Source organism: Aythya fuligula, chromosome Z (genome assembly GCF_009819795.1).
Source record: "Aythya fuligula isolate bAytFul2 chromosome Z, bAytFul2.pri, whole genome shotgun sequence".
NCBI lineage: Eukaryota > Metazoa > Chordata > Aves > Anseriformes > Anatidae > Aythya > Aythya fuligula.
Window position 1 is genome coordinate 55,072,960 of NC_045593.1, and position 26,479 is coordinate 55,099,438.

Consider the following 26,479-nt stretch of genomic DNA (forward strand, 5'->3'; position numbering starts at 1 on the left):
AAGAGGCAATAGACACAAGCTGAAACACAGGAGGTTCCCTTTTGAACATCAAGAAGCACTTCTGTGCTGTGCAGGTGGCTGAGCACTGGCACAGGTTGCCCAGAGAGGTTGTGCAGTTTCCCTCCTTGGAGATCTTCAAATGCCACCTGGAGATGGTCCTGGGCAGCCTGCTGCAGGTATCCCTGCTTGGGCAGGAGGGTTGGACCAGGTGACTTCCAAATATCCCTTCCAACCTCAACATTCTGTGATTCTGTGAGGTATAGTGTGGCTGAAATCAGTGTTTTTATTTTTGAAATGTTTACTTTTTGACGACTGGTATAATTGTGTTATGGAAATGTTCTGCCTGAAAGGTTCAGGCTGCTCTGATATGAGCACATCACATGTGTAGCATGTGTGCACTGGTCTGACATTCATGCTGCATGTCATCCTATGGAAAGAACAGGACAAAAGACATTCCTGACATTTGATGCCATAAATACATTATTGAAGCTAATCTACTGTCCTTAAAATAAAAGAGGGAAAATAAAGTCATAGGCAATGTCTTTCTAAAGATATCTTCTGCAAAAAGTTAACAATTTTCTAGCATTAAATATTTATAGGCATATGAGAACACTAGTATTGCTCTTCTTCAAGATGGCTTTGAAAGAAGTTATTTGAGGTGACAAATCTGAAAGTTGGTGTGTGCGATATGACAGGACCCAGGAAAATGACATAACCAAATGAGGCGAAGCACATTTAAAATTATTGAAAGGATTTACTACAGCATGTAATAGAGCTGTCAGGCAGCCTAGATCTCTCACTTGGTTGTTACTGCTGCCTCACTGCATTTTCATGTGATGGGGCTCTTTGCTTTCTCAGAGGTGACTGGCTGCTGTATCCTGGCTGCATTGGATTCCATGATAAACATCCATCCTGCGAGGAAAGAAACAGCGGGATGGTGGCAGAGAAAATCTGAGTCTCACTTAACTTGAAAGACTTGCCTTACAGAGATGTGACAATTTGAATGACCCTTGCAACGTAAGTAAATCTACAGCAACAAGGTGATGGAGAAAGGCCTTGGTACAAATACAAAGATGGGCCCTTACTTTCCAAAACAGCTTCTTTAATGGTTTGGTGAGGTGCTGAGCTTGTTCAGCCGATGAAGGCTGTAGGAAACTCAGGCCAGAGAGCTGCAACAGGTAAGCTATTCATAGCACAGCACATACTTCATTGGTCCTGCAGGGCCCGAGGACTGCTCTGCTCTTTCTGGAGCTCCATCCTTCAGGACTATTTAACAGGACAGAAGCAATGAGGGCTCCTATAACATTGACATTTTTCACTGGTGACAGATTTAGCCACAGTGTGGACTTACATTGTAAAGCAGTTGGATGCCATGGGGATAAGCACAGTGTTAACAACACCAAGACAGACTACAGCAAAACAGATGGTTTGGAAAGGGCTGGACCATGGCCAGGCAATACCTAGCCATGCCAGGGGACGGCTGGCTCCCTCCACACCAGCCAGTGCCCGGTTGGAATTGCTGCACTTTGCCTTTGTCCTCACCAGGGCAGAGCATCTCCATCGCACAGCACTGGGCTGAGGCTCGTCCTCGTGATCCAGCAGGCAGCAGAGCACCCGCCTTGCCTCTGCTCTCCAGAAACCACCTGACGGACGATGCTGGGAGCCGGGCAGCTGCTGAATTTTTCGTTCCATTAAGTATTCACGCTTTTTCCCCCTGTCTTGCTGTTGTTGTTTCTAAACATGACAGACAATAATCAGAAAACAAAAGCATTTAAGTTCTCTCTAAGCAGCACATTCACAACCGACATCAAAGGTGGGGTTTAGCAATCATTAGTGCAATGCCACACTTCAACATGATCAAAGCAATCAGTGCCCAGGCACAATAAAGAAGATGGAGCTCTGATTCAACAGCTCCATAAAAGGCAACAATAAAGAGATCTGGGGAGAGGGTGAGAGCGCAGTAAGTGTATGAGGGCATGCGGCTGTGATATCCTTTTACCTCAAAACCAATTCTCATTTCATATCCAATTATACCTCTGAGCTGTGCAGCCCAACATTGCTGTCATCTCTAGCTTTCAATTGACATTGCAAATTGTGGAATAGAAACAGCTACCAAAAAGCATATCTCGGTTGAAATTTTTCCTGAAGTTTGTGACTGCAGATGGATAAACAGCTACCACAGAGCATGTCTCAGCTGAAATTCCTCCTGATGTTTGTGTCTGCAGATGGATAGCTCTTTGACAGCTGGGATACTTGCTCTGGTCTTACTGATGCTGCCTACCAGCACTGATTCACATTTGGGTGAGCGACGCGATTTGGGGGACTCCCAGATTAAACAACTTTTTTGTTTATTGTCTGCTGGAGAGTAGAAAGCTCTGAATGTATGGGTGCTGCATTTTGTGTAGTTGGATATCAATTGCCAAACAAATGAATATGGTAGAAGGCAAGCATAAAGGTGTCATTTACCAGGCCACCATAAGGGACTGATCCTTTTTTTTTCCCCTCTAACATCTATAGCTCAGGTTTCAAAACTGCACTTGGAAAATCCTGTAGGAATCCCTCACATTCTGTCTGAAAGGAGGCAGCTCTGAAATACCAGCTGTGTCTTAAAATCCTTGAGACATATATATTCTGTGTGCCAGAGACATCACCACAGTGATAGATCACAGCAGTCACATTTGTGCTCTGTTCTCTGCATTTGGGTTCAAGCGTATTGATTTTGGGTGAGAGGAAAGCTAGGAGAGCTTGCAGTTCAGAACTTGGAGAGGTGGGAGTTTGGGGGAGTTTCTTTGGGTTAACAAGACCTCAAACTCTGACAGTCTGCTCCCCAAGTATATATAGCCCAGAAGTGCAACTGAGTAGCTCTGTCTTCTCTTGTGTAAGCTAAAGCGCCTGAGCTTCTTAAGTCTTTCTCTGGAAGACAGATTTTCCACACTGAATGACTTGTAAAGAAAATGTTATAGAAAGCACCTCAGGAGGAGAATACAAACAAAGGATCAGACCTAGTAAAAAGGAAGACATTGAGTGATACTTAGCAGGGCACAGAACATGTATAGAAGGAGCAAAGCATCAAGGAATATCGGCATGTGGTGTAGACAGGGATTTAAAAATTAGTTTGTCAACTGCTAGGGAAGCTAAGGAATTGAAGTTACTATTTAAATTGTGTGGTAGGGAGCCATGGCAAGCCACAGAAGATGAAGAACAGTTCAGTAACAGGTTGGGCATATTGGGTAGGGGAAGAAACCTGTTTTGCTTAAAAGGGTAGGATGGGTAATTACACTTGAGGCGGGGAGCTTCTTGTGTGCGTTGGCAGTTGCTGTTGCTTCATTCATTCCCACAAAGCTTCATCACTGTACGCAGCTGAGCAATGCAGCTCTTCATCCATATCATGAAATGGCTTCAACTGTATCGCTTTCATATTTAGTTTTATAAATACCCACTCTATCTTATGGATAACAGTAGCATAAGCTGTTCTACCTATGGGGACCTCTCCAACTTCATCTACCTCCAATTTCAGAAATAAAGTGCATTTCTTTCCCAAAAGCTCTGAAGTCACACAGTGTTGGAGTACAATTGCCTGTGCTTCTTCAACAAGGAGTCAAGAACCTCTGTAATTCCTGGAGACAGCTGGTATACAAGTGCAGGACCTGCAGGTACTGGCACATGGAGCGGAGGGTATAGTCAGCAAGAGGGAAAGGCTGGGCAGAATCACGGTCTTAACCAAAAGACACCCGGGCACTTTTTGCTGCTCTGGTTTTCAGCTGTGAGCCCCCTCATCTGTCCCAATAGTCTTGGTACTTTCATTTCTAAATGTAAAATTTCAAACATCTGCTTGTAACCTCCCACCTAACAGGTAGGGCATCCACTTGGGTGACCCTGACTTCCACGGAACAGGAGATGACCATGCTGGGCAAGGAACTGTCATGAGTTTTGACCTCAAGTTCAGGTTTCAAATAATAGGGTGTTAAGTCTGAAAACTGATCTCCATCCCACCCCAGGGCAACTAGCAGGTGTGCACAGCAGCACCTGGCCAAGCTGTGTGATGCTGAGCAGGTTGGTTCTGATCCTGCCTGTTGCTGTTGCTGAGGACAGTGGGACTTGGCACCAAAGGCTGTAGGAAGGCGTGAATTGCCAGTCTGTGTAGCTTCATGGGGAGTCAGCTTCAAGGACTTGGGAAGCAGGCTGCAGGCCAGGTGTAGTGTCCCTCCCAGTGTCCCTCCACTCTGTCCCTTCTACTCTGCTCTCCTTTGCAGGAAATATACAGTTAATGGTTTTTTATCATCATCTCAGATGACCCTTTGACATTTGCGGCAAGGCAGGGTTGTGCCTAGGACTTGATTTCTGTGCCAAACAGTAACATGTCCCCACCTGGATCCGTCCCTCTGCCTTTTCTGCTTAGATCCTGTGTCCAGGCAAAGGGAATTAATGGAAGATTCCTGTCTCCTTGCTGCAAGATAAGGAGAAATGGGAGGAGTACTGGTGCTGATAATGACTCCTCTTCCCCTTCCTTCACAACCATGGTAGCTGAGCCTGAGTGGACTGGACTTTTTTGGGTAACAGTGAATTAACACAACTTAAAAGAAAGGACAAGCAGTTTCCCTTTTTCCAAGAGGTGACAGTTCGGTGACTACTTGCTTAGTACTGTACCTAAAGCCACCTTCAAATTCAGAGTTTGCACATGGTCTGGTCCATGCCCAGAGGCAACGCAGGATGTTTCCTTACCTGCTTACCATTTCTGTGAACCTCAGCACCATCTGAGAAGAGATGCAGCAGCTCTGGGACAGCTCACACTGGCAAAGAAAGTGCTTACAGACAAACCATTTCAAATGGTCCTGTAACAACATTAAAGGAGCATCTTCCTCAAGGAAGGTTCACACATGAGTACATGTGTCTTACACCACAGTGAACAGGAACTGGTTGTCACTCACCAGCAGGTGAATTTGAGTGGTGTAGGTAGATTTATCCAGCAAGGGTGTGCAGAGCTCGACTCCAGCTTGTGCACACCTAGTGCCTGAGGTGGTGTGAGTACTTCTGTCAGTGCCCTGGGACAGCAGGAAGCCTTGAGGGAAAGTATTCCAGCCTACACATATCCCCAGGCAGATTTCTGAGTTCTCTGTGAGTGCCAGAATATCTAAATAAACTCATGTTTATTTACACGGTTAGCCAGAGGTGTAAAGCACCTGTCAGTGCCTCCTCTGCCCCACAGGAGCTGAACCCCTGTCCCGAGGTTGCTTTCATGTGCAGAGCTGGCTCTGTGACCCTGCTCTAAGCGCAGGACTGTATGCAGTGTGGAGAAAGGCAAGTCCCACCACTCCTGCTCTTTCATGTGCCTTTCTTTTCTCTGGCAGATACAGGGATCCCAGTGCCCAACGGAAGGATAAGGTGTTTGCCTGGAACAGTAACATGTGCTGTTCAAGGAGCCTTTTTCCAACAACCCAAGGAGGAGCCTTGCAGTCCTGCAGGGAACAGAGGCAACATGAGAGGAGCCACTGAGAGCAGTAGTGGTGGAAGGTTTGCAGAATAAACCTCAGACTGTGGTGTTCTCCTCTCCTCTTATGAAGAAATGGAGGGACTTACCCAGTTGTTGTGCACTGCTTACATTATGATTTTCCTCTCATCAACTGGATAACACTCCTTAGTAGTCTCACTGGTGTCCACTGTCTTTCTTGAATGGCTGAGCTCTTCCTTGAGCACTGACAGTTTCTTGCTTGATTTATGGAGTAACTCAGAAATCCACCACAAAATTTGGTGAATGCAGGTAAGGACTGCATGGGCTATCATCTCTCTCAGCCTGCTATGGGACCACCATAAGTACAGCTCCCCAGCTCTGAGGGGACAAGGAGAACACAGCAGAGGCAGACCATTGCATGACCACTGTGCATGTCCTCAAATGCAGGCCAAAAGGCTAGGTCCTGCTGTGGCAGGAGGGAGGGTGGAGAGACCACAGGGAAGTGCATGTGAGTGTGGTGCACAGTGGGCCGGCGAGCCAATCAGTCATTCAAGGGAGAGATGTGAGCCAGCAGCAGTGGTCCTGCTGGAGGACAAGAAGGCTTTGCAGACAGAAGAAGCCAGCGCCAGCTGGGAATTCCTGGGCGGCAGATGCACCGCGATGGGAGGATGACATCACCAACCACAGCCGTGCATTATCTTTCAGAGCAGTGGTTTATTTGAAACCTGTTTCCAACTGACCTGACAAATTCATTTCCAAGGCAACAACAGATGGCAGCAGACAGATGGCTCAGTAATTTCAAAGCCTCTCCAGAGAAAGGAAGTGTCACTATAAGCCTGCACTGTCTTGGCATTAAGAAAGAATGAGATCTTAACATCTGCATTAGCTGAAAACAGTTTTTGGAAGACACGGAGTAGGCTGGACCTTTGTAGCTGTTTTCATGGTCTCCACTGGTATAGCTCCATGATTCTCAGACTTTCACTTTATCCCCAAATGGTATTTTGAGGCAACATTAAATGACTTGCGTTATGACCATGGATATTTTTTGTGCATCATTTTGCTCAAATCATGTTGTTGCTTGGTGCTTCAGTTTCTTGTCTTCAAAATGTACATAAAAATCCTTCATTGGTCCTGAAATGTAGATAAAAATCCTTCATTGGTCCTGTGCTTTTAGACAGTAGATTCCTTGACAGAGAGTTTTTCTCTATATGTATTTGCATGGTGGTAAACTCTACTTTCACTGGAACCTCACACAGTTGTAAGAAACAATGGTAGGAGAGCTGGATTCCTTTGCTAGTCACTTATGAGTAGAGGGACTTTAGTTTAGACTGCCTTTTTGTTACCTTTGCTTTGCTTTGCTTCACTCTCTCATTTATTTATTTATATATTTATGCTAGTAAAGATTTAGTTCTCCCTGCTGAATTTTTACTTCTACTGTCCCCTCTAAAGGTTGAATTGGCTATTGTAATGGTTTCTTCATTTTGACTCTCTCTTATATATTTTGTTGTTGTAGTTTTTGAAATAAAAATCATTCTCAATGCATAGTGTAAGTCCCATCAAGTGTTCAATCAATAAATCAATAAAAATCAATAAGAGTCAATAAAACAGAAAGAGAGAAAGAGAGAAAGAGAGAGAGAGAGAGAGAGAGAGAGAAAGGGAAAGAAAGAAAGAAAGAAAGAAAGAAAGAAAGAAAGAAAGAAAGAAAGAAAGAAAGAAAGAAAGAAAGAAAGAAAGAAAGAAAGAAAGAAAGAAAGAAAGAAAGAAAACCAGTCATTTTGTTTACCAGAAGAAATCTCTTCTTACAGAAGCCAGGTTGCCTTCTCAGCTCTGACCTGCCCTCCAGAGCACATGTAAGTTTATCCTCTTCTGCGAAGACAATTGAACATGACCAAAAAGAATCGAAGGACTGGATCTGAGCTTACATCTACTGCAAAGCCAAAAAGCAGACTTGGTAGATGAGGGGCTTGTCCCATGGAGTAAATTTAGTTTGGGGTGAAATGGAGAAATGAAGTCATGGGCATGGATAAACATCTCAATTTCTCACCTGAGTTAAATTACACTTCAGGGGAGATATATGATGATAAATTTTGTGTAATTGCAAGGAGCATCAGGTCCATTCTCCTCTTTCCAGGAAGGCCACTCCCCCATAGCACTGTGGTTGTACTTCAGGAGTTAAAAGGCAGCTGGTTTTCCTGAACTTTCAGATCTCCCTTGCAAGAGCAAGCTTGGCCATTCAGAGCTGCTGGAGTTACAGAGAGGGTAGAGATTTATCTGGTGGTGATGGGGCTGGGCTGAGCTCAGGGCAGGAACTTCATCAAAGTTTCAAGGGTGGAAAGGTTGTGGAGTGGGAGCTTCTGGGTACTCTGTAGTCAGAGGGAAAGGTGTGGTATGAAAAGATAGACAAAATGGAGGTGAGAAGATACTTATGGAGATAAAGCAAGAAGAGTAGAAAATTATAAAAGACAGAAAAACAAACAAACAATCAAACAAATGAAAACTAATTAGATTTGTTGTCTTGTCTGAAGATATAGATAGGGCAAGGAAAGAACAGGATGAAGTCTGTCAGTAGTCATAAACAGTGAACAAAGGAATGGGAGTGCCCATTGAAACTAGCATGAAGAAAACGACCCACGTTGAACATTGTCAGTTATCACAGGGCTGTTCGCTGATCAGAAGATATTTGGGTAACACAGGCCTCCAGACACAAAAGGGCAGAGTACCCTGAAAGGAGGCACGACTTGTGTAAGTATGCAAAGACGTGTTTGGCATGGCTGTGACACAAAGCAGCTGTTATGCTAGGATGGAAACAACAGGCCGCTGCAGGCCTCCCATGCTGTGGAAGGGGATTATATCTGCCTTTTGAGATACAGAGTTCTGGGAAAACCTGCTCTGCTTGCCGTTTCAGAGTGTATACACAGACTTAGAAGGCAAGAGATGCTGGGAGCATCTGGCTTTTATCAAAGTACTCTTACTCTCCCCAGCAAGCACCTGCCCAGCTCAACAACTTATCCCATCAGAGCTCAACAGCAAGAGGTACCCTGCTGAGTGACATACCCAGGGAACCCAGCACAGACTGTGTCCTAAGAACATGCAGTGTGTGGGGGCTGATGGGTGTCATAATGTCCCTCTAGCATTGGGCTGGACTCAGGCCTTCCAGCATATATACTTACAGCTAAGTGATAGTTTGAGTCCTGGGATAAGGTGGGTGGATAAGGCAAGTGGGCTTTCCCTGAGAGCAATAGTGCCTCCTACACAACTCCTGCTGCCTTGCCAGGTGAAGGAAGGACCTGTAGGAAGAGTTATTAGTGTCTGTGGGACACTGTTGCCAAGGGCTACTGCAGATGGAAAATGCACCAGGATTTAAGTGGAGTCAAACCCAAATGGAGAAGGAAAAGGACTGAAGAGCACTGTGTGTGGACTGGGTGGCAGAGGAAAAAGCGGTGTGGCGTGACCTTCTGGGAAACCAGCAGTGCGTAAGTTGCAGCCTCAGCTCTGGCAAGTGTTCATCTGCCTTCATGCAAGCTGTGAAATCAGACAATTAACTGCTGGACAAATTGGAGTGATTTGGAGTAAAATGGAGACATCCTGCAAATATTCAATAAAGCCAAATGTGGGGTGTCAATGCAAATAGGGCTTCCATCATAAGTTACAATGCAGGGGAGCCCAGTAACTGCTCCAAGACGTTGGCAAAAATGATGCAGCTGAAGCCAGGCTATTTTTCTAAAGTAAGCTATTGACTTGTTGTCCCCTGGAAATGAGATTTTCTGCCAGCAGTCTACCTCCAGCCAGGAGCCTTCGCTCAGCACTCGGGGAGCAGGCAGCAGGCTCAGCAGGCACCTGGCTGTGAGGGTAATTGAACAGTGCAGCAGAGCAGGTTTGGGACTCACCGGTGGTCAAGGGCTTTAAAATGAGATTAGATCGTTCTTTAAAAATAAGCTGTAATCCATCCTCTAAGGAAAAAGCTATTACCGGATGATTTTTATTTATTTTATTTTTTTTCTAGGTGTTTCACAGGCAAGGAAGGTGCAGCAAATACATTGTCTCTGCCACCTAATGTGGTATTGGCAAGTGTTGACCATGTGTTTGGGGGCCTGGTGACTGTCACGGCTGAGAAAAGGGATGATTTCACATTACATGCCGCTCATGACCTCCCATTAAAGCTTTCCTAGATGAGTCTTTAAAGTTTCCAGGTGCCAGAGTGAAAATCAGACAAGAGCTGGACTTGATAAAACATTCATCTATATTTACAGAGGTACCAGTGGTCCTGCATGCTATCATGAGATCCGAGCTCTTCCCATTTGGGAAAAGGCAATTAGCTCTCTCTCTTCCTTCCTGGCTGGTGAAAGTGAGTGGCTGGTAGTATGTTTTATGCATACATCCTGAGCTTGACCTCAGCCTTGTGAGTTTGCCTTTTAATTCTGATTAGTCGGGATCAGATAGTGCACTGGAAGGAGAATTATCATGGTAGATCAAACTATCTGAGGAAGTTAGGATTGCTAAATTCTTAGAAATAGTCCTGAGGGGCATTCTAAATGTGGGTACAGAGACTCTGAACTGGGTTTTGTGTCAAGAAAAAGCCAATGCATGCTTGTTTCAACCAGTGATCTCAAAGGGATGGGCTGCAGCCATCAGTAATTTTAGGCCCACTTTGGAAGAGGGGAGCTAAGGCGAGGCTACTACAATTGTCTGGGGACACAGGACACAGCATGTACAAACCAGTACGTGCACAGTTGGACTGTAATGTGTCACGCAAACCCACCTCTGACCCCTGCGGTGTAAAATGTCACTGAAGTGAGGCTCAGAGAGACTGTGTGCAATGCCCACAGTCACACAGAACTTGGTTGGAAATGGTGCCCAATTCACCCCCGGGGCACCACATCTCCACAATACCATCTGCCCTGCTGCCTTTAGCCTGGCTTTTCTCTTCTTAAACACTAGCACTTCTTCCTATTTCCCCTGTAATTAATTAGCACAAAAGTATTTATTCTCTTTGAGAAAAACCATCTTTCTCATCCTGCTGTGTGTTTAGACAACTGTAGGTCTCCTGAATAAATTGTTACTATGTCTGTGCTGAATTTTTAAATCCTTATGGAAAATAACTATTACAGCTCTTATGTATGTGTGTCTCTGTGGGTCTATTTACTCAACACCTCCCCAGGAAAGCTGGGAAATGCAAGCCTGGAGCAGGCACTGGAGTGGCAGGCAGTGAGATACTGAGGCACTGGTGCCTTACTGGCATTGTGCATTTCTCTACCACCTTGCAGGTGAAGAACCTTTTACCTGGAGCATTCTGCCTTGCACTGCCCAGGCCATACTCTCATCCTCATCCCACGGGTAGCAGCAACACCATCCAGGAGGGAGAGCTGGAGCCTTTGGGCAGGTGACTGAGCTGCAAGGAGTGGGTTTGGGTAGCATGGGGCATAATCCTGCCGTGCAGCCATCCCCTTGGTGTACAGAGGAAGCCTGCCCTTACATGCTTTTATATCATCTATGGCTATGCTGCTTTAAAAGATGGTGCATCTTTGCTCTTTTGAAGGCATGCTATTTATGTGTTGATCCTGCTCTGTGAAGCCATTGTAAGGCCAGAGCTGGTGGCCTGGACCGTTAAGCTCTTGCTGTGAAAGCTCAGTTGCTTGTGAGCTGCTGTTGTCCTAACCACAAAAAATAAAATAAAAAAATAATAATAATAAAAAAAAATCTGTGAAACAGGTGGTGCCATCTACTGGGAAATGGGATTTTTGCTTTTGTTTGATTCCATGCAGGGCCATGGAGCAGGAAAGCAGTCAGATTGCATTAGAGCTGTGTCAGAAATGAAGATTTATTGAGACTTCCTTCTGGCCTTTTTGGCATATTTGCAGCAAGGTGCCCACTGGTAGGAAGCAAAAGCCATTCCCAGTGGCACTGGTACAAGTTAGGAAGAGCTGCATTGAGTTTGTCTTAGAAATCTCTATGGGACTCTGGTGTGGTGTCTCCCCACCACCAGTAACTGCTGCGAGGCCACATGGAAGGGACAGAAATAATTGCTTCAGGCTTTTGAGCCTGGGGTAAATGTTTTGGACCTGGAAGTAAATATCCATCCTGCTGTGGCAAAATAGAAATTAAATGCCCTGCAGCTGTGACAGACAGATTGCAGGGTGATCTGGAGGACTGGTAGCAGGGGAAAGCACTGAGCTCACAAAGCAGCTTTTGGAGAGATTCTCTGCTGTGTTTTACTCCAGCTATTTTCCAAAAACTTGATAGAATGCTCATAAAACACGGTGTAATTTTGCCACTAAAATCTGCCTCAGACCCTAAAGCATCTGAAAAGCAGGGAGCTCTGGAGCCTGAGGAGAGACCTTTTGGAGTCCCCCACAGCCAAACACCTGGGATATTGGATGTGGCCATAGTTTTGGATATGAATCAGCTCAGTCCAGAGTGCTCAGCAGCCTCTCTGTCCTGTTGAGCAGCAATTTCTCTTCTCTGTTCAATGTCACATACATTTTCTGGTCCATAATACATGTACACGTAGGCAAACACCAAGACAGGCTTTGCTGCAGCATGCTGCCGTTTTGTCAGATCACTGAGTTTATAGAAGCTTTAACAAACCATTTGCTGCTGGACTAACTCTGCCCCCATTTAATTCAATGGGAGTTTCATCACTGAAGTCTGTGGGAGAATTATGGTAAATGCATTAGAAACGTCCCTTCACCCCTTCATTACCTTCTTTGCAATGTTTGGAGCCTCTCTCTATGCCTCCATATATCACTTGCAGCTTTTGCCTAACAAGCAGGAAAGCAACCAGTTCCTAAGATTTTAAATGCTGTCTCCAGAAATGGTTTTAGATGAGCCCTCTGTTTTGCACTTTACAAAATGTCAGTACCAATCAGGCTGGCTTAGACACCTGACTTCATAAGGGCAATATAAATGCTTAAATGCCCTGAAGAAAAGACCTTGGACACGTTGAGAAACACAGAATAATATGTAAGATGGATCCTGGCTGAATGTGCAAGGCCAATATGTCATGGAGGTGCCCTCCAAACACCAAGTGTAGTGAACTTCTGCTTAAATGAAATGTAGTCGTATTAATTGGAAGGGTTTGAAAGCAGCTCTTCCCAAGTTACTCTGTTGTGAGCTGGTATGGGTGGGCTTCTCAAGATGCTCAGTGTCACATTGCTAGATAAATCTGAAGCTGGATTTGCTCATCAGTGAGCCTTTGGATGAAGACAGACCTTTCATCCTTCTCATCCTCCTCTCTGTTTTCATCAGATGTATTTATTTATTTATTTATTTTAATCCAGAGGTCTGTCCTTGAGGCTCTTAGATGTGTCTGCAATAGGTCTTCCATGTCAAGAGGCTGCTTTGTGTTTGAAAAAAACAAAAACAAAAACTACATTGAATTCCTCTGACTCCCAGTGTTGTCATTTTTTTAATCCTCTTGGAGACAAACATCACATATTCAACAGTCATAATGAAAACTGAGTAATCTCCTGGTCTGTAAATCTTTTGGCCTTGTGACTTTTTTATGTATAGGTGGGAGAAGTACCCTTTTGAAATTTCTTACCTCAAATTCCCAGCCTGGAAAATTACTGTTCCTGGAAGGAGCCAAAAGCTTCTGATGGAAAATTGCCTTTGGATCTCCTTTGCAAGTTGTTTGATGTGAACAGCCGGTTAACAGGAAGAAGACAATATTGTCCTGATTCCTGTGCCTCCAGGTCTTTCTGAGAGCTTTAGGGATTTCAATACCTAAGACTGGTTTTCCTCAAAAATACTATGACTGGTAGCCCCCTCTTACGGAATGCCCCAGTGCACACTCCAGTATGCATAAAGCTCCTTAACGTTCTTCCTGCTCTTAATTCTTGACTTTGAGAGAGTTTAAATGCCCCCTTGAAAGGCAGAGCTGGAAAAAATAAAATAAAATCTTGATTTGGAGAAGAAATGTAGCATTCCCAATATTAGGAAGTGCAAATATACTGCTTTTCTGAAAACCATGTGTAAAGGGAGTGAGGACAAGGGTGTGAGGAAGCCAACGGGGTGAGAGGGCTGAAGAAGGCAAGTGGGGACACGATACATAAAATGAGTTCCTGCTGAACCATGATGTCAGTCTGTTTGTCATGAGGCCCCTTTGAACCGAATTTTAAGTGACAACATGTCTGAATAATTCGTGTTCTTTCTTTCAAGAGGATAAGGAGACTCAGAAAAAAACAGCTGTTTCTGCCAGAAGTGGTTTATTTTCAGATTGTGAGGCCTGATGCCATTCTTGTTTATGTTGCTTTCGCATTCATGAAAAATACTTATGCTGGCTGATGTTTTGCTGATGATTTGCACCAGTGTCAAGCATCCTACCCAAAAGAGATGGAGAAGACTTAGGGGGGAGGAGCGGGTGGGAGCCCAGCGCCAAACGTGAATGTCCCCACAGACATTCAGATTTGAAGCTTAAAGCAATGTAAAGCATATGTCATATCCCTAGTTCTGTGAGCCACTGACCTCAGAAACTGCAGTTTATACACCTTCACCCTTCGTTTGCTAAAAGGAAAAGGAAAAGATTGTCATGGTACATTAACATGAAGGCTGTGTGTGCAAGTGGCTCCAGGGAGATTTATAACCATGGAGCTTTCTTTACAAATAGCCCTTGAAATAGTGCTTTGGGAGGGGAGAAGTCAAACGTTCCTCTCGCACCAGATGGAAAACAAGCAGCTGAGATTTTTTTCCCTTCTTTTTGTGTTCCAAGAAGAGTGGGGTGGACTCCTCTGAGCTGGCTCACAGAGGCAGTGGTAATACTTACCACTGATAGTGGTTTATTTCTGTGCATTCCTGGAGGATCTGCTGGGAGCAAAGAGGGTATTGCCTCCTCCTCCTCTGCAAGGAACAACTTTTATTAAATGTTTCTGAGGGGGTGGCAGATCAGCTCAGAAAAACATGGTAAAGGGCATAAGTAGCAATGGAGAAACCTGTGCTGCTTTCAAGTGCCTTGCAGCAAAGGACCTCATTCAGCCCAGCAGAGGCTGAGTTTTACACGTATGCTGAAGCCCTGCCAGTGTGGCAGGCAGCAGAGCTTTACAGCAGCTGCCTGGATATAAACGTGCTAACAGAGCCCTTGTGCCCTAACTCCAGGGAGTGACTAACTCTGCCTCTTTCTGGACACGTGGACCCTATGTCTTTGCCAGCTGGTGCTGCCAGCTCTGGGGAGACAGGAGCACAGGTATTGATCTCCTCCATGTGGCGTCTTTTGGTGGAGCCCAGAACCACCCTCCCTTTCCCCAGCAGGCCATGCTCCAGAGCACCCATGGGGCTTTGAGATTTGGTTTCTGGTAGGACTGGGTGAGTTGGGTGTTTTGGAAATTGAAATTCAGGCTGGCAGCATCACAGGATCAATCTGTAAGTGTGACATTCACGTGGCAAATAAGCCAAGTCTCAAATTCAGTGGCTTATTGTCTCATTTGGCTGTGAAGATCCCTGAACATGGATCTCCAGCTTCATGTGAAGCCTTTCTTCCTCCAACAACTGCTTGGTCCTGTCTCCTTGGTGGTCCCTCTGTGTAGCAGGATCTCTTCTGCTTACCCCATCTTCAGGTTAGCTGCTGGACCTCCATGCCTGTCTGTGTCACTGGGGACAAAGGGGAGCTAGACACACTTGTAAGGATGCCATAACTCCCTCTTGTAAGTGCAAAATGACTTTGATGATATCCTTCTTTGGTGGTGAGGGCCATCCTGTCTTTCACTGCACACCTGACTCATCCACATGGGGCCATAGCTGGTCAGCTGATGGCAAAGCAAAGGGCTCAGCTTCCTGACATGTCCCACACCTCCTCCCTGCACACCTCCAGCTTCTGCGACAAATGTCGCTTGTGCACAGCCTGTACCTCAGACAGGGCTGAACTGCTGCTTGCCTTTGTTCTTTTGCCCTCCTCGTGTGGGGTGTAACAGCCTAGGTTGGTTGTACAGCTCTGGACCTACTGCAGGAGTCCTGAGGAAGTGGTCAGTGAGACTGCAGCACCATAGCATCACATTCCTGACTGCCTCAGCACCTTTATCCAGCTTTTCAGCACGTGAAAACCCCTGTTGGCTACCCCTGTTGGCTACCCTGTGTATCTAAGGAATATGGAGAGCAAAGGCCAAAACAACGTAAAGCAAGGGGATTTTCTGTACTTTTCAGGTCTGAGAATTAAAGAGCCTGTTTCCCTTCTGGGATGACAACTCCATGGTTGCACACTGATTCATATCATCAGTTCTGTGTGCTATCAGGTCCAACAGTTTGGAAATAGGTTGGAAATAACAATAGTTTTGGAAATGTTTTAACTCTTACAGTAGAGGCAAAACTTCTGCCATCAAACTCTATGAGGTGATTTTTGCAGAGGTTGGGAGGACCTTGTACCCTGGTGGGTATGCTTCTATAGGGACTGATTGTCTTGAGGTTTGTCAGTCTGAGAGTACCATGCAGCACGTATATGCTCTGGGTGTTTTCATGTCCCGCTCTGAGATCATAGGGGGATATCTAATCAGGGGCCTAAGACATCGCCTCTTTTTCTAAATCCCTTTCTGTTACACTCTGATCTCATGTACGTGCACTCCCTTAAGTACTTTTTGTGTCTTCTTTATCAAATGAAACATTTTCATCCAAAAAGGCTATAATTGTGCAGCTCCAGAAGTAACAACAGAAGAAAGGGGAAATTTCGGTTAAACAGGTCAACCATTGCATCAGTAATACATCATTTGCCTGCTCTGAGAATGTGTGGTATTTACTTAAATAGTAGACCCCCTTAAATACGTGGTACTGGTATCTGAAGCCTGTGCCTTGGGGAGACTCTCTGTACCCCTGCTTTCCTGTACCCATGACTGGTGTTTCAGTATCCATGGCTCCTGTCCCAAGCATTGAATTACATGAGATTATTGCTTAAGTGATACAGCCACAGAACTGCTTATCATCTGCGTATGACCACAGTGGGTAAGACAAAATGTCAAAAAAACAAGAAGCACTGAGCACTTCAGGACTCCGTGTAAAAGACGAAGTGGTGCAGGTGTGGCTGCTCATTGCCCTCACTGGATATGTTCCACAGTAAAGGACTATTGACACTTTAGAAGATCCTGTGGGACATCTCTGCAGTGAACTGGCCAGGTCTGATGGTGAACAAGCAATCAAATGCTATCGAGTAAGAAAAAACAATGACTTGCTCTCTCTATACACTGTCAAAAGGAGATTATCCAACAGTTCTTTGAAAATGTTTAATATCTACATGGTAATGTGAATCAAGGTGTGAGGGGCTGAAGATTAGCTTCACTTCCATGAACTAATGGTGGCCTTTGGCTGCACCTGGTCATGTCAGGAAAGGCAGGTTTGGCTTTGGGAGGTGGCTGTCTGAGATAGATATACTGCATATTTGAAAGAGAAACACGAGATTAATCACTTCTCTCAATGTCACTTTGACTGTTTCAGTGGGGTCCTGTTTTTGACACTTGCTGCCTGTTTTTGACCCTTGCAAGCAGGGAAGGGCAAGAGTTGAATTTGTTGTTTTCTGAGTTTGGTTAAGTGAGTGTGACATGTTAGGAAGGCCAACAGTCTGCCAGTCATAGGATCATAGCATGGTTTGGGTTGGAAGGGATCTTGAAGATCACCCAGTTCCAATCCCCTGCCATGGGCAGAGACACCTCCCACCAGACCAGGTTGCCCAAAGCCCCATCCAGCCTGGCCTTGAGCACCTCCAGGGATGGGGCATCCACAACTTCTCTGGGCAACCTGCTCCACAGCCTCATCACCCTCAGTGTAAAGAATTTCTTATAAATATCTAATCTAAATGTACCTTCTTTTGGGTTCAAGCCATTACCCCTTGTCCTACCACTACACCCCCTGATAAAGAGTCCCTCCCCAGCTTTCCTGTAGGCCCCCTTTAGGCAGTAGAAGGCTGCTGTAAGGTCTCCCTGGAGCCTTCTCTTCTCCAGGGTGAACAACCCCAACTCCCTCAGCCAGTTTTCATAGGAGAGCTGCTCCAGTACCTTTATTATCCTCATGGCCCTCCTCTGGACTTGCTCTAATACATCCATATCCTTCTTGTGCTGGGAGCCCCAGAGCTGAACGCAGTGCTCCAGGTGGGGTCTCAGGAGAGCAGAGCAGAGGGGGACAATCACCTCCCCAGCCCTGCTGGCCACACTGCTTTTGGTGCAGCCAGGATACAGTTGGCTTTCGGGGCTGCAAGCGCAAAGTGCTGGCTCATGGTGAGCTCCTCGTCGACCAACACCCCCAGGTTCTTCTCCTCAGGGCTGCTCTCAATCCATTCTCTGCTCAACATTTGTGCTTGGGATTGCCCTGGCTCAGATGCAGGACCTTGCACTTGGCTTTGTTGAACTTCATAAAGTTCACACAGTCAGGGAGTGGAAGCAGTGTAGGAAGTACACTGCTTGAGGCTTCTGAAACCATCACTGCCCCTGCTGCTAGTGGGGATTGCTGTTCCCTCAAACAGGCAAATAGTTTTGACAGCTGTGATCATGAGTAAGAATGTGAAAACTAGACTCATCCAGCCTTCATGCCCAAAAACACATAAAATGAATTACACTTCTATTCTTCTATCTGATATTTTGGGCCCATCCTGTGATTTTCCATGAATCAGAACTAATGGTGCAGATATCAATGCTAAACTAGTGAGTTTAGTGCTTGTAGTACTACTGCCTGGCTGGTGGTGTGTGTCACCCCAGCTGCAGCCCTGAGTGCTGCTGCCTCTTGAGCTCACAGCCCCTTGGACGTGCTCTCCAGTGGGCTGGCTGATTCTCCCTGCTGCACGAAGAAGCCAGTTTAGCAGCTGTGACTTTGATTTCAAACACAGCCTTCAGTGCTGGCAATAGTCAAAGGTGCCTTTTGAAAAGCTAAAACAAAGCTTCCCATGCTTCAGAAATGGCTTCGGGGATTTTCATTTCAAAGGAGCAACTTCCACAATGCATCCAACTGCAAAACCCAGCCATCCTCACTGAGCTCCACTTTGCTTTCCACAGGAGAATGCTGCTGCGGCTGACCAAGAGTAAGAGGAATAAATTTGTTTGCAGTGGGTGGGGCGAGTTCTTTCTTTTTGCAACATCTGTGAATGATCAGCATCAGGATTTTGTCTGATTGCTGGATAGCTAAAAAACTCCAAGCTGAAACATCTGTGCATCAGATACGCATCGCTGCTGACCCATCTGCAAAACACATCAGATGGCAGTTGATTGACTTGCATCTGATTGGGCTGGGTGACCGACCAGCAGGAGAAGAAAAACTACATAGCAGAGTCAGAGCTGTTCCCCCTCACTCCTCCTTCTTTTTGGCTCTACATTTTTGTTCCTCCATTCACGTTTTTGCAGTTGTTTTTCTTCCACAGTGCAGTTGTGGTGCTGAATATGGATAGGAGAGTGCAAGCCCACATTTCAGAAAGGCGGGAACACAGCTGTTCCTAGCAAAAATAACTGCATCTGCATTACCATCACTAGGAGCATGAATTAAAAATGTTACAAAATCTTCCCAAAACTGATGTTGGATCTTAGTAGGAATACTGGGGAAGTTTTTGGCGCATTTCTGTGCTATAGATTTTAAAAGTTTGGGGTTTCTCCTCTTACCTTTCCTTTGGCATTTAAATCACATCGAATCAAACATAGATTCAGTGCGGGAATTAGTTGTCTGAGGCTGAATTCATGTCTTCTGTCTTGATAATCCCTGTTTGTGTTTATGCAGATCATGCCTGCTCCCTGTGCTTCCTACTGCTCAATCCCTGGGTATATGTCATTTGTTGTAGTAATACTCTTGTCCTTCTGACTGCTCGCTTAGTGACCTCTGAAAGTGCAGGCACTCATGATGATGATGATGAAGTAGATTCTTTCTGAATATGATGTGCAAAGTGGTAAGGGCTGTCTCATGACTTTTATAAACCTGTCATAGTAACCACTGTATTCCCTAGTATTGCAAAGTCAGCCTGGACCTGGGGCATACCTCTGCCCTTCTTTGGAGAAGGATTAATCCATTTTCAATTTAGTAGGTTTCCTAACAGCACCTGAGAGCACAAAATAAAAACCCGCCTCTCTTGCTTAGCTCTGTGCTGCTTCTGCATCACCATGGGAATTGATACCTATGAGTTTCTGTGAGATCTTCAGGCCATGGTACGGACAGCAGGTGGAAAGTTAGAAGGTGACACATTCATACAGGCATCTTTCTGCCTGTAGCAGCTCTTGTCTGACATATACGGAGAGCTAGCAACCAAATCCTCTGCTGAGATCATGTCATGCTCTTGCTCCTTGTGCTGCACTGAGAGCAATGGGAATGGAGTGTTTCTGCACAGGCAGTATTGGTAAGGCCCCAGCATTTCTGAGACAAAGGGAGATGAAGGCTTGCTTTAACAGCTTGCTGGGACTCCATGGCTATTATAGCTGAGAGCGGGGATCTGCCACACAGTTTAAAGTCAGAGCCATCACCCCTTTAATGATCTTTCTGCAACTCAAGGGTAGCTTGTTAGCACAGTATTTCAAACTTCCCAGGATGACTGTGATGTCTAGGTAAGCGCTTTGCAGACTGTCTTTGATTCTTGGTAGGAGCAGAGCAGTCATTCAGCAGCTGGCTGTCCTAGCAAATGATGCCTACGCCTTTTCTGTAGGCATCCCCTGTGTGAGCTTACAAATATCTTCAGGAGAGGAAATCTTCCCATCTAAGGCAGTGGTTCAGGTTAATGTGCATGATCTGTTTAGTACAGTCGTGTTAGTTGAAGTAAGAAGCAGCCTTTGGAGGAAAGATCTTCCTGCTTTAGAAACCATCAGCAAAGCACAAATGAGGAGAATAGCATGGCTCTCACCAAAGTGTACAAATTACATTAAAGGAAGGTGTAAAGTGGCTGCAGCCAGCCTGTTTTAAGCCATGCCCAGTGCCAGGACAAGAGGCAGCGGGCACATGTTGGAGGACAGGAGGTTCCCTCTGAACACAGAAAGCACTTCTGTGCTGTGTGCGTGACTGAGCACTGGCACAGGTTGCCCAGGGAGGTGGTGCCATCTCCCTCCTTGGAGGTATTCCAAAGGTGCCTGGACATGGTCCTGGTCAACCTGTTCTGGGTGTCCCTGCTTGGGCAAGGGGTTGGACCAGATGGCTTTCAAATGTCCCTTCCAACCTCTACTTTCTGTGATTCTCTAATGGTGAGTGAGGGGATTGCTTCAGACCTGTGTGGTGTGGAGCATGATCCCCATCCAGGTCCTGGTATCAGAGTCTGTCAGCACAATGGCACATGGCAATGAAAAGCCTTAGACAGGATACTGTGTTAGTAGTGATGCTCACTCTTCTGCAGCTCCTTGCTGTTAGAAACATGGAAGCACATTAACCACATTTAACAGACATGGAAAACTGAGGCACTGTAAAGGTGAAACTGCTGGCTTGGAGTCACCTAGATCTCAGACAGCTTCACAGGCCAATGCAGTAGGCAATGCCGCTTTGTGCATGAGGTAGTTTTACAATGCTCTCCTTGGGAATAAAGAGGAAATGTGTTCCAGCATTTTCTCCCAGAAAACAAAACAAACAAACAAAAACACTCTGAGATATCTTCCTTTTGCTTCTACCATTTATGCTTGGAGACCGTTTGTCTAGTGCCTGACAAACTGTCGATTGCTATAAGCAAGAGCAGTTCGGATCCAATACATCAGCTAGAGGTAGAAGAGGAACACAACTGGAAATATTCCCAAGCAATCAGCAGTAGTAACAACCTGTTGCAATCTATTACACTCGAAACACAAGCAGAGATTTGTCTGTTTTCTTTCAGAACTAGGTAATTCTGTGGCACAGAAACAAAACAAAACAAAACAAAAATCACAAAGCCAGCAAGAACATCTTCCTTGTACAATGAGAGGGAAATGTGCTCCAAATGCTTGCACAGTCTGTTGGTAGCAAACAGTAGTGAAGTGGACTGGCTAGATTTTTAAATGATGCCTATAACTGATTGAAAGAATAAGTAATGACAAAGTGTCCAGCAACTGCCTGGCTGGAAATAAAAAATGGAAGATAACAACAAGGCCTCATAGATGGCCCTTACTGTGCTTCATTTGGGGGTAATTTTTGGAAGCTAAGCCCCAAACACAGTCCCTAATATTGAATGATTCATTCTCTAGGTGTGCTGATAGGGGCAGTTTTCCTATGTCTCCCTGGGTTAAATCCTACTCTCATTTCTGAATATGCAGCAGAGGAAATAAAGAAGAGCAGTGTAACCACCAAGACAGTTTGCTGCTGGTGGAAGCCAGCCTTGGTTCTGTTAGAGTTTTGGGGATCTTCTCCACCACTAACAAGGTACTCTTGAAGAAGAACACAGGCACTGAGAAGAATAGCGAAAAGCATCTAAAGACATGCTAAATGAAATGGGTATTAACCTGCTCCAGTGAAAGCTTTGTGAGCTCCAGTGAGCCTGCTACATCCTCCACCTGCCTAGGTTGGTTTGAAGTACTGCTTCAATTAGGGAAGAGTCTTCTCTTGTAGATGGGAGTTTCAGGCAGTCTCTGGGGATAAAATAAATGGGCTGACTTTGATGAGGGTGTATGTCCTCTGAACTGACACAAGGGTTTTAAAAGACTCTTTGCTCAGTGGTGAACTCCAGTTTTAGTGAATGTGACCATACAAGTTGAGAGCAGCTCTGCAACATGTCTCAGCTGAATGAAGGATCATTCAAGGCATTCAGAAATGCATAACCCTTATTTTGGAGAAGTCATTGCAGAGCAGGAGGTGGTAGGCAGAGAAGATCAGTCTTCTGTCTTCAAGAAGTTTGAAAGCAGCACTTTTCTTCAGTTCCTTTGTGAAGAAAAATCTCAGTAAAACTGGGCACAAGCAAGGAGCCACCTGCACTGCACTACTTCAGTGAGCAATGTGCTACTAACAGGTGAGTAAGTGCAGTTGCCATTAGCTTTCCAATAGCACTGGCCCTTCTTCTTGTCAGGCAGAAGAGTGATGTGTCTTTAGGGGCAGGAACTAATTAGCTGACAAATGAGGCATAATGCAGAGAGAATATTGAATGTAGCGGTGGGAATTTCTGTATGAAGGAACTGAAGGGTGTTCAAGTCAGACTAAATGGATATACTTTTCTGGATTTATTCCTGTTTTATTTAAGCCACACATAAATAGCTTTCTAAGAATTGAGTTGCCCTTGTGTCTTTGTGTAATCACTTTAAAAGGATATCTTACTGTAAGCTGAAGCTAGTCTGTTTGGGGGAAAGCCTTCAATATAGAATGGGATCAGGCAGTAATTCAGCAATGTTGATTTCAGGTTCAATATTTGCAGGGAGAAGTGATCTCTTCTGTCGCAACTGGTGACAACAGCTAGGGCAAAAGACAAATGCTTGGGTGTAGTGGGATTGTGTGGCAAGGTTTGGGTAGTAGGGGGCCATTGAGATGGCTTCTGTGTGAAGAATCCAGAAGCTGCCCCATGTTAGATAAGGCGCCCACTGCTGGCCAGAGCTGGGCCAATAAGCTATGTTGTTTGCACCTCTGTGAGAGCATATTTAAGGGGAAAAAAATTGCTGTGGAACAGCTGCTGGGAGAGAGAAAGGAGTGAGAAGCAGCCCCCCAGCCCCCCAGGTGAGTGCTGCAGGAGGGCAGGAGGTGCTGCAGGCAGGCAGCAGCAGTTCCCCTGCGGGCTGTGCAGGGAGAGGCCCCTGGTGGAGCAGGCTGTCCCCCTGCAGCCCATGGGTCCCACATGGAGCAGATCTCCACGCTGCAGCCCCCCCATGGGTGGAGGAGCCCCCGGTGGAGCAGGTGGATGTGGTCTGGAGGAGGCTGCGGCCCATGGAGAGCCCCTGCAGGAGCAGGCCCTGGGCCGGAGCTGCAGCCCGTGGAGAGGAGCTCACGTGGAGCAGGGGCAGAGAGGGACCGAGAAGGAGTGGTGGAGATGAAGTGCTATAGACTGACCACAACCCCCATTCCCCTGTTCACCTGCGCTGCTTGGGGGGAGGAGGTAGAAGAGGGTGGAAGGCGTTTTTGGTTTCTTTTCTTTGGTTCTCACTTCTCTAGCTTGTTCCTAATAGGTAATAGGTTTTACTGTCTCCCTTCTCTGAGTCTGTTCTGCCCATCATGTTAATTGTTGAGTGATCTCTTAATTCCTATCTCAACCTTTGAGCCCGTTGCATTGTATTTTCTCCCCCTTCCCTTTTGAGGAGGCGGAATGAGAGAGTGGCTGTGGTAGAGCTTGGCTGCCCACCCAAGTAAAACAATCACATTCAGCACACAGACTTTTGAGCTAGTTATCTCAGCAAGGTGGCTTGTTTACTAGAACATAGTAAGAAATTATTACAGATAGTGTCTGTATATTCCTTACTATTGGCTGTAACTAGAACATTCTGTCCCTTGCTGATATTTCAGTGAGTTTACTGAAGAAGCAGCTACTTATGGTATAAACAGAGACAGGTCTTGGATTCAATCATAAACCTGCAAGGAAACACTCCCATTTTCTCTCTCAGGCTGCCCAATTTTGAAGGCAGGTTGTCTCCATTAGATCTGTAAGGCACCTACCATAGGCAAGTCTTAGTCCTTAAGTCCTGTTCTGCTTTCTCCACTAATTAATAATATCATTTGTGACAGTGGTGGCTGTTATAGATATATAAGCATTCTTGATCGCATTACTTTACCGTGGGGACACTTTGTCCTCAATTGTCTTGACACCGTGACCCTGACCACCAAAGCAGAGTGCAGATAACAAAAGTGGATCCAGTAGCAGCATAGGTCCTTCAGCACAATGCCATATGGTCATGGCTATGCAACCTGATCCCTGAATATGATGCAGGGTTGAGGCTTGCAGCCCTACCATCCTTTGAACTGACTTGGTTATCTCAGCATGACATTACACTTAATAGTCTATTTATCCCTCTGTGCATCAGGGACCCTGAACCCCTGTGGCTTTCAAGGAAAATTGAACATTAGTGTGTCAAGCTGCATCCCTGAACTTTCCTGGAAACCCAGACTGAAAAGATATTATCAGATTTCTTTCATAGGGTGTGATCTGATGATTAAAGCAAGGTGACAAATCCCAAACGCTGTCTAGACTGTTGTCACACATAAAACAAGGTGCTTCAGCTTTTCACTACCTGCAAACAAGACTTGCTTTCAGGATTCAGAAAAGGTGTCTGAGGAAACATGGGTGAAAACATGTCAGCCCTTCTGGAGGAGAGCTGAGCCCACTCTGGGTGTGGAGGCACTGCCTTATGATTAGAAAACAAGGTGTAAACCCACATGAACTCTCCATTCCTACATTGCAAAGCTCCTCAAAGATGGCCAGAGGGAGCAGGCCCTTCAAGTCCTCTGAAGTCCAACGAGAAACTGGCCCCTGGTTAGGGACTGAGGAGAGAGAAGGGCTTATTAAAGCCAGGAGAACTTGACCCATACATAGGGCAGGAAGTAACAAGTTATAATTGTGTCCTCTGGATCTGTGGGGAGAATCCCAGGAAGCACAGTATAAATCCTCTCGTTTCCTCCTCTGGGGTTTCACCAAGGAATAATATCCCTGTTTGCTTACGAAAGGTCTTGTGGTGCCATTCATACCAGCGAGGGCCCATGTGCTGCCACAAGCTCATGCAGATGGAAGAAACTTCTAAGCAAGTGTCATGAATCAGCACTGGCCCAGGCTCTGCAGGAAACACAAATAGTCAGCCCTCTATCCTCCATTGAGGGTCTCTCTGTAATTTATGGGGGCCCAGGGGCATGCTTCATGTGGAAGTGCAATCTCCTCCCTGCGTTTCGGGTTACAGCCTGCAGGCCATTTTTAGACCAGTAGGGGAACTTGCTGTGCCAGCACAGGAAGAACAAGCCGAGGTGAAACGGAGCCCTGTGGTGGCTGCCACTGCAGACCTGCTAGCTGTGCCTCGTGTGCCAGCTGGGGGAGCTTCTTTGCAGGCTGTTTTTTAGCACTGGCTGGGAACCACTACCACTGAAGTAGCCCTTGTGTTTCCAACATCACCTCGGAGATGGAGATGGAACTTCAGAGGGTTCCAACATTCCTCGGAGAGGAAGTCATCATAGACCCAGTCACCTTTTGCTGTCCTGAGACACCTAGGAGACACCATCAAAAACAGAGTGGTGGTATCTCCCTGCTCCATCCCAAGGCACTGCACTCACCCTCATTCCCCACCAGATGCCTGCCCTTTAAATGATGGTGCTTTTTGAAAGCAACTCTCTTAGACGGAGATGTTGACTAATTTGTGAAAAAATGATGGATGCAACACACACTAAGGAAAGTCCTTTCAGTACAAAGCTGATGCTCCAATATCCGCTGTGGCTTAGTCAGTTTGCAGCTAAACCCTGCCAGTAAGCAGTCACTTCAGGGGGTCCCGCATGACCAGCATGGGACCAGAAGTGATTTTGCTGGGTTTGCAAGCCCTGCCAGGCCAAAGCTGGTATGCTGGCAGAATTGCCAGGCAGGATGAAGGAGCAAGAGGCTGGAAGAAAAACATCCTTATTAGCAGAGTAACCTGGGAGCATGCTAAGTGCAAAGAGACAGAAAGCTTCTCCCTCGGCAGTTCAGTCCAGGAGAGAAGTTGTGCAGGTGTTGCAAAAGGCAGAGAAGCAATGCAAAGACTAAAGGCAGAGCAGAAGCAGCAAGGCTGCCGTGTGTGCAGCAATTAGGGGAATAAAGAGGGGAAGAACAAAGCCATGTTCTGGCACCACAGGTTTTGTGACTTATAGGAAAACTTTTGTGCCCTGGTCCCAGAGTGCAATACAGGTATGTTGGTCTCATTCTCCTGTCCTTAGCAGGAACTGCAATTCTGCTACAGTGCATTTTCCTGGATTCTTATTTATATAGATGGCTTCCTACTGCAGCCTGCATATGGCTTTAAGAGAACCAACTTTGTGGAAATGGTAATGAAATTTTGATACAGACAATAGCCATGTCTTCCCAAAATCTTGCTGTCTTTGGAACACAATATCTGTTTGTTGATATTAAAACATTATCTGTCCATCTGGGTGCTTCAGTTGCATGAATGTCACGCCATCTCATTGCTGTACCTGTCCAGAGACAGCCTGACACATCTAGATACTGATCATTCTTGCTTTGCCTCTATATTGTTTTGGCAATGAAAAGAGATACAATCA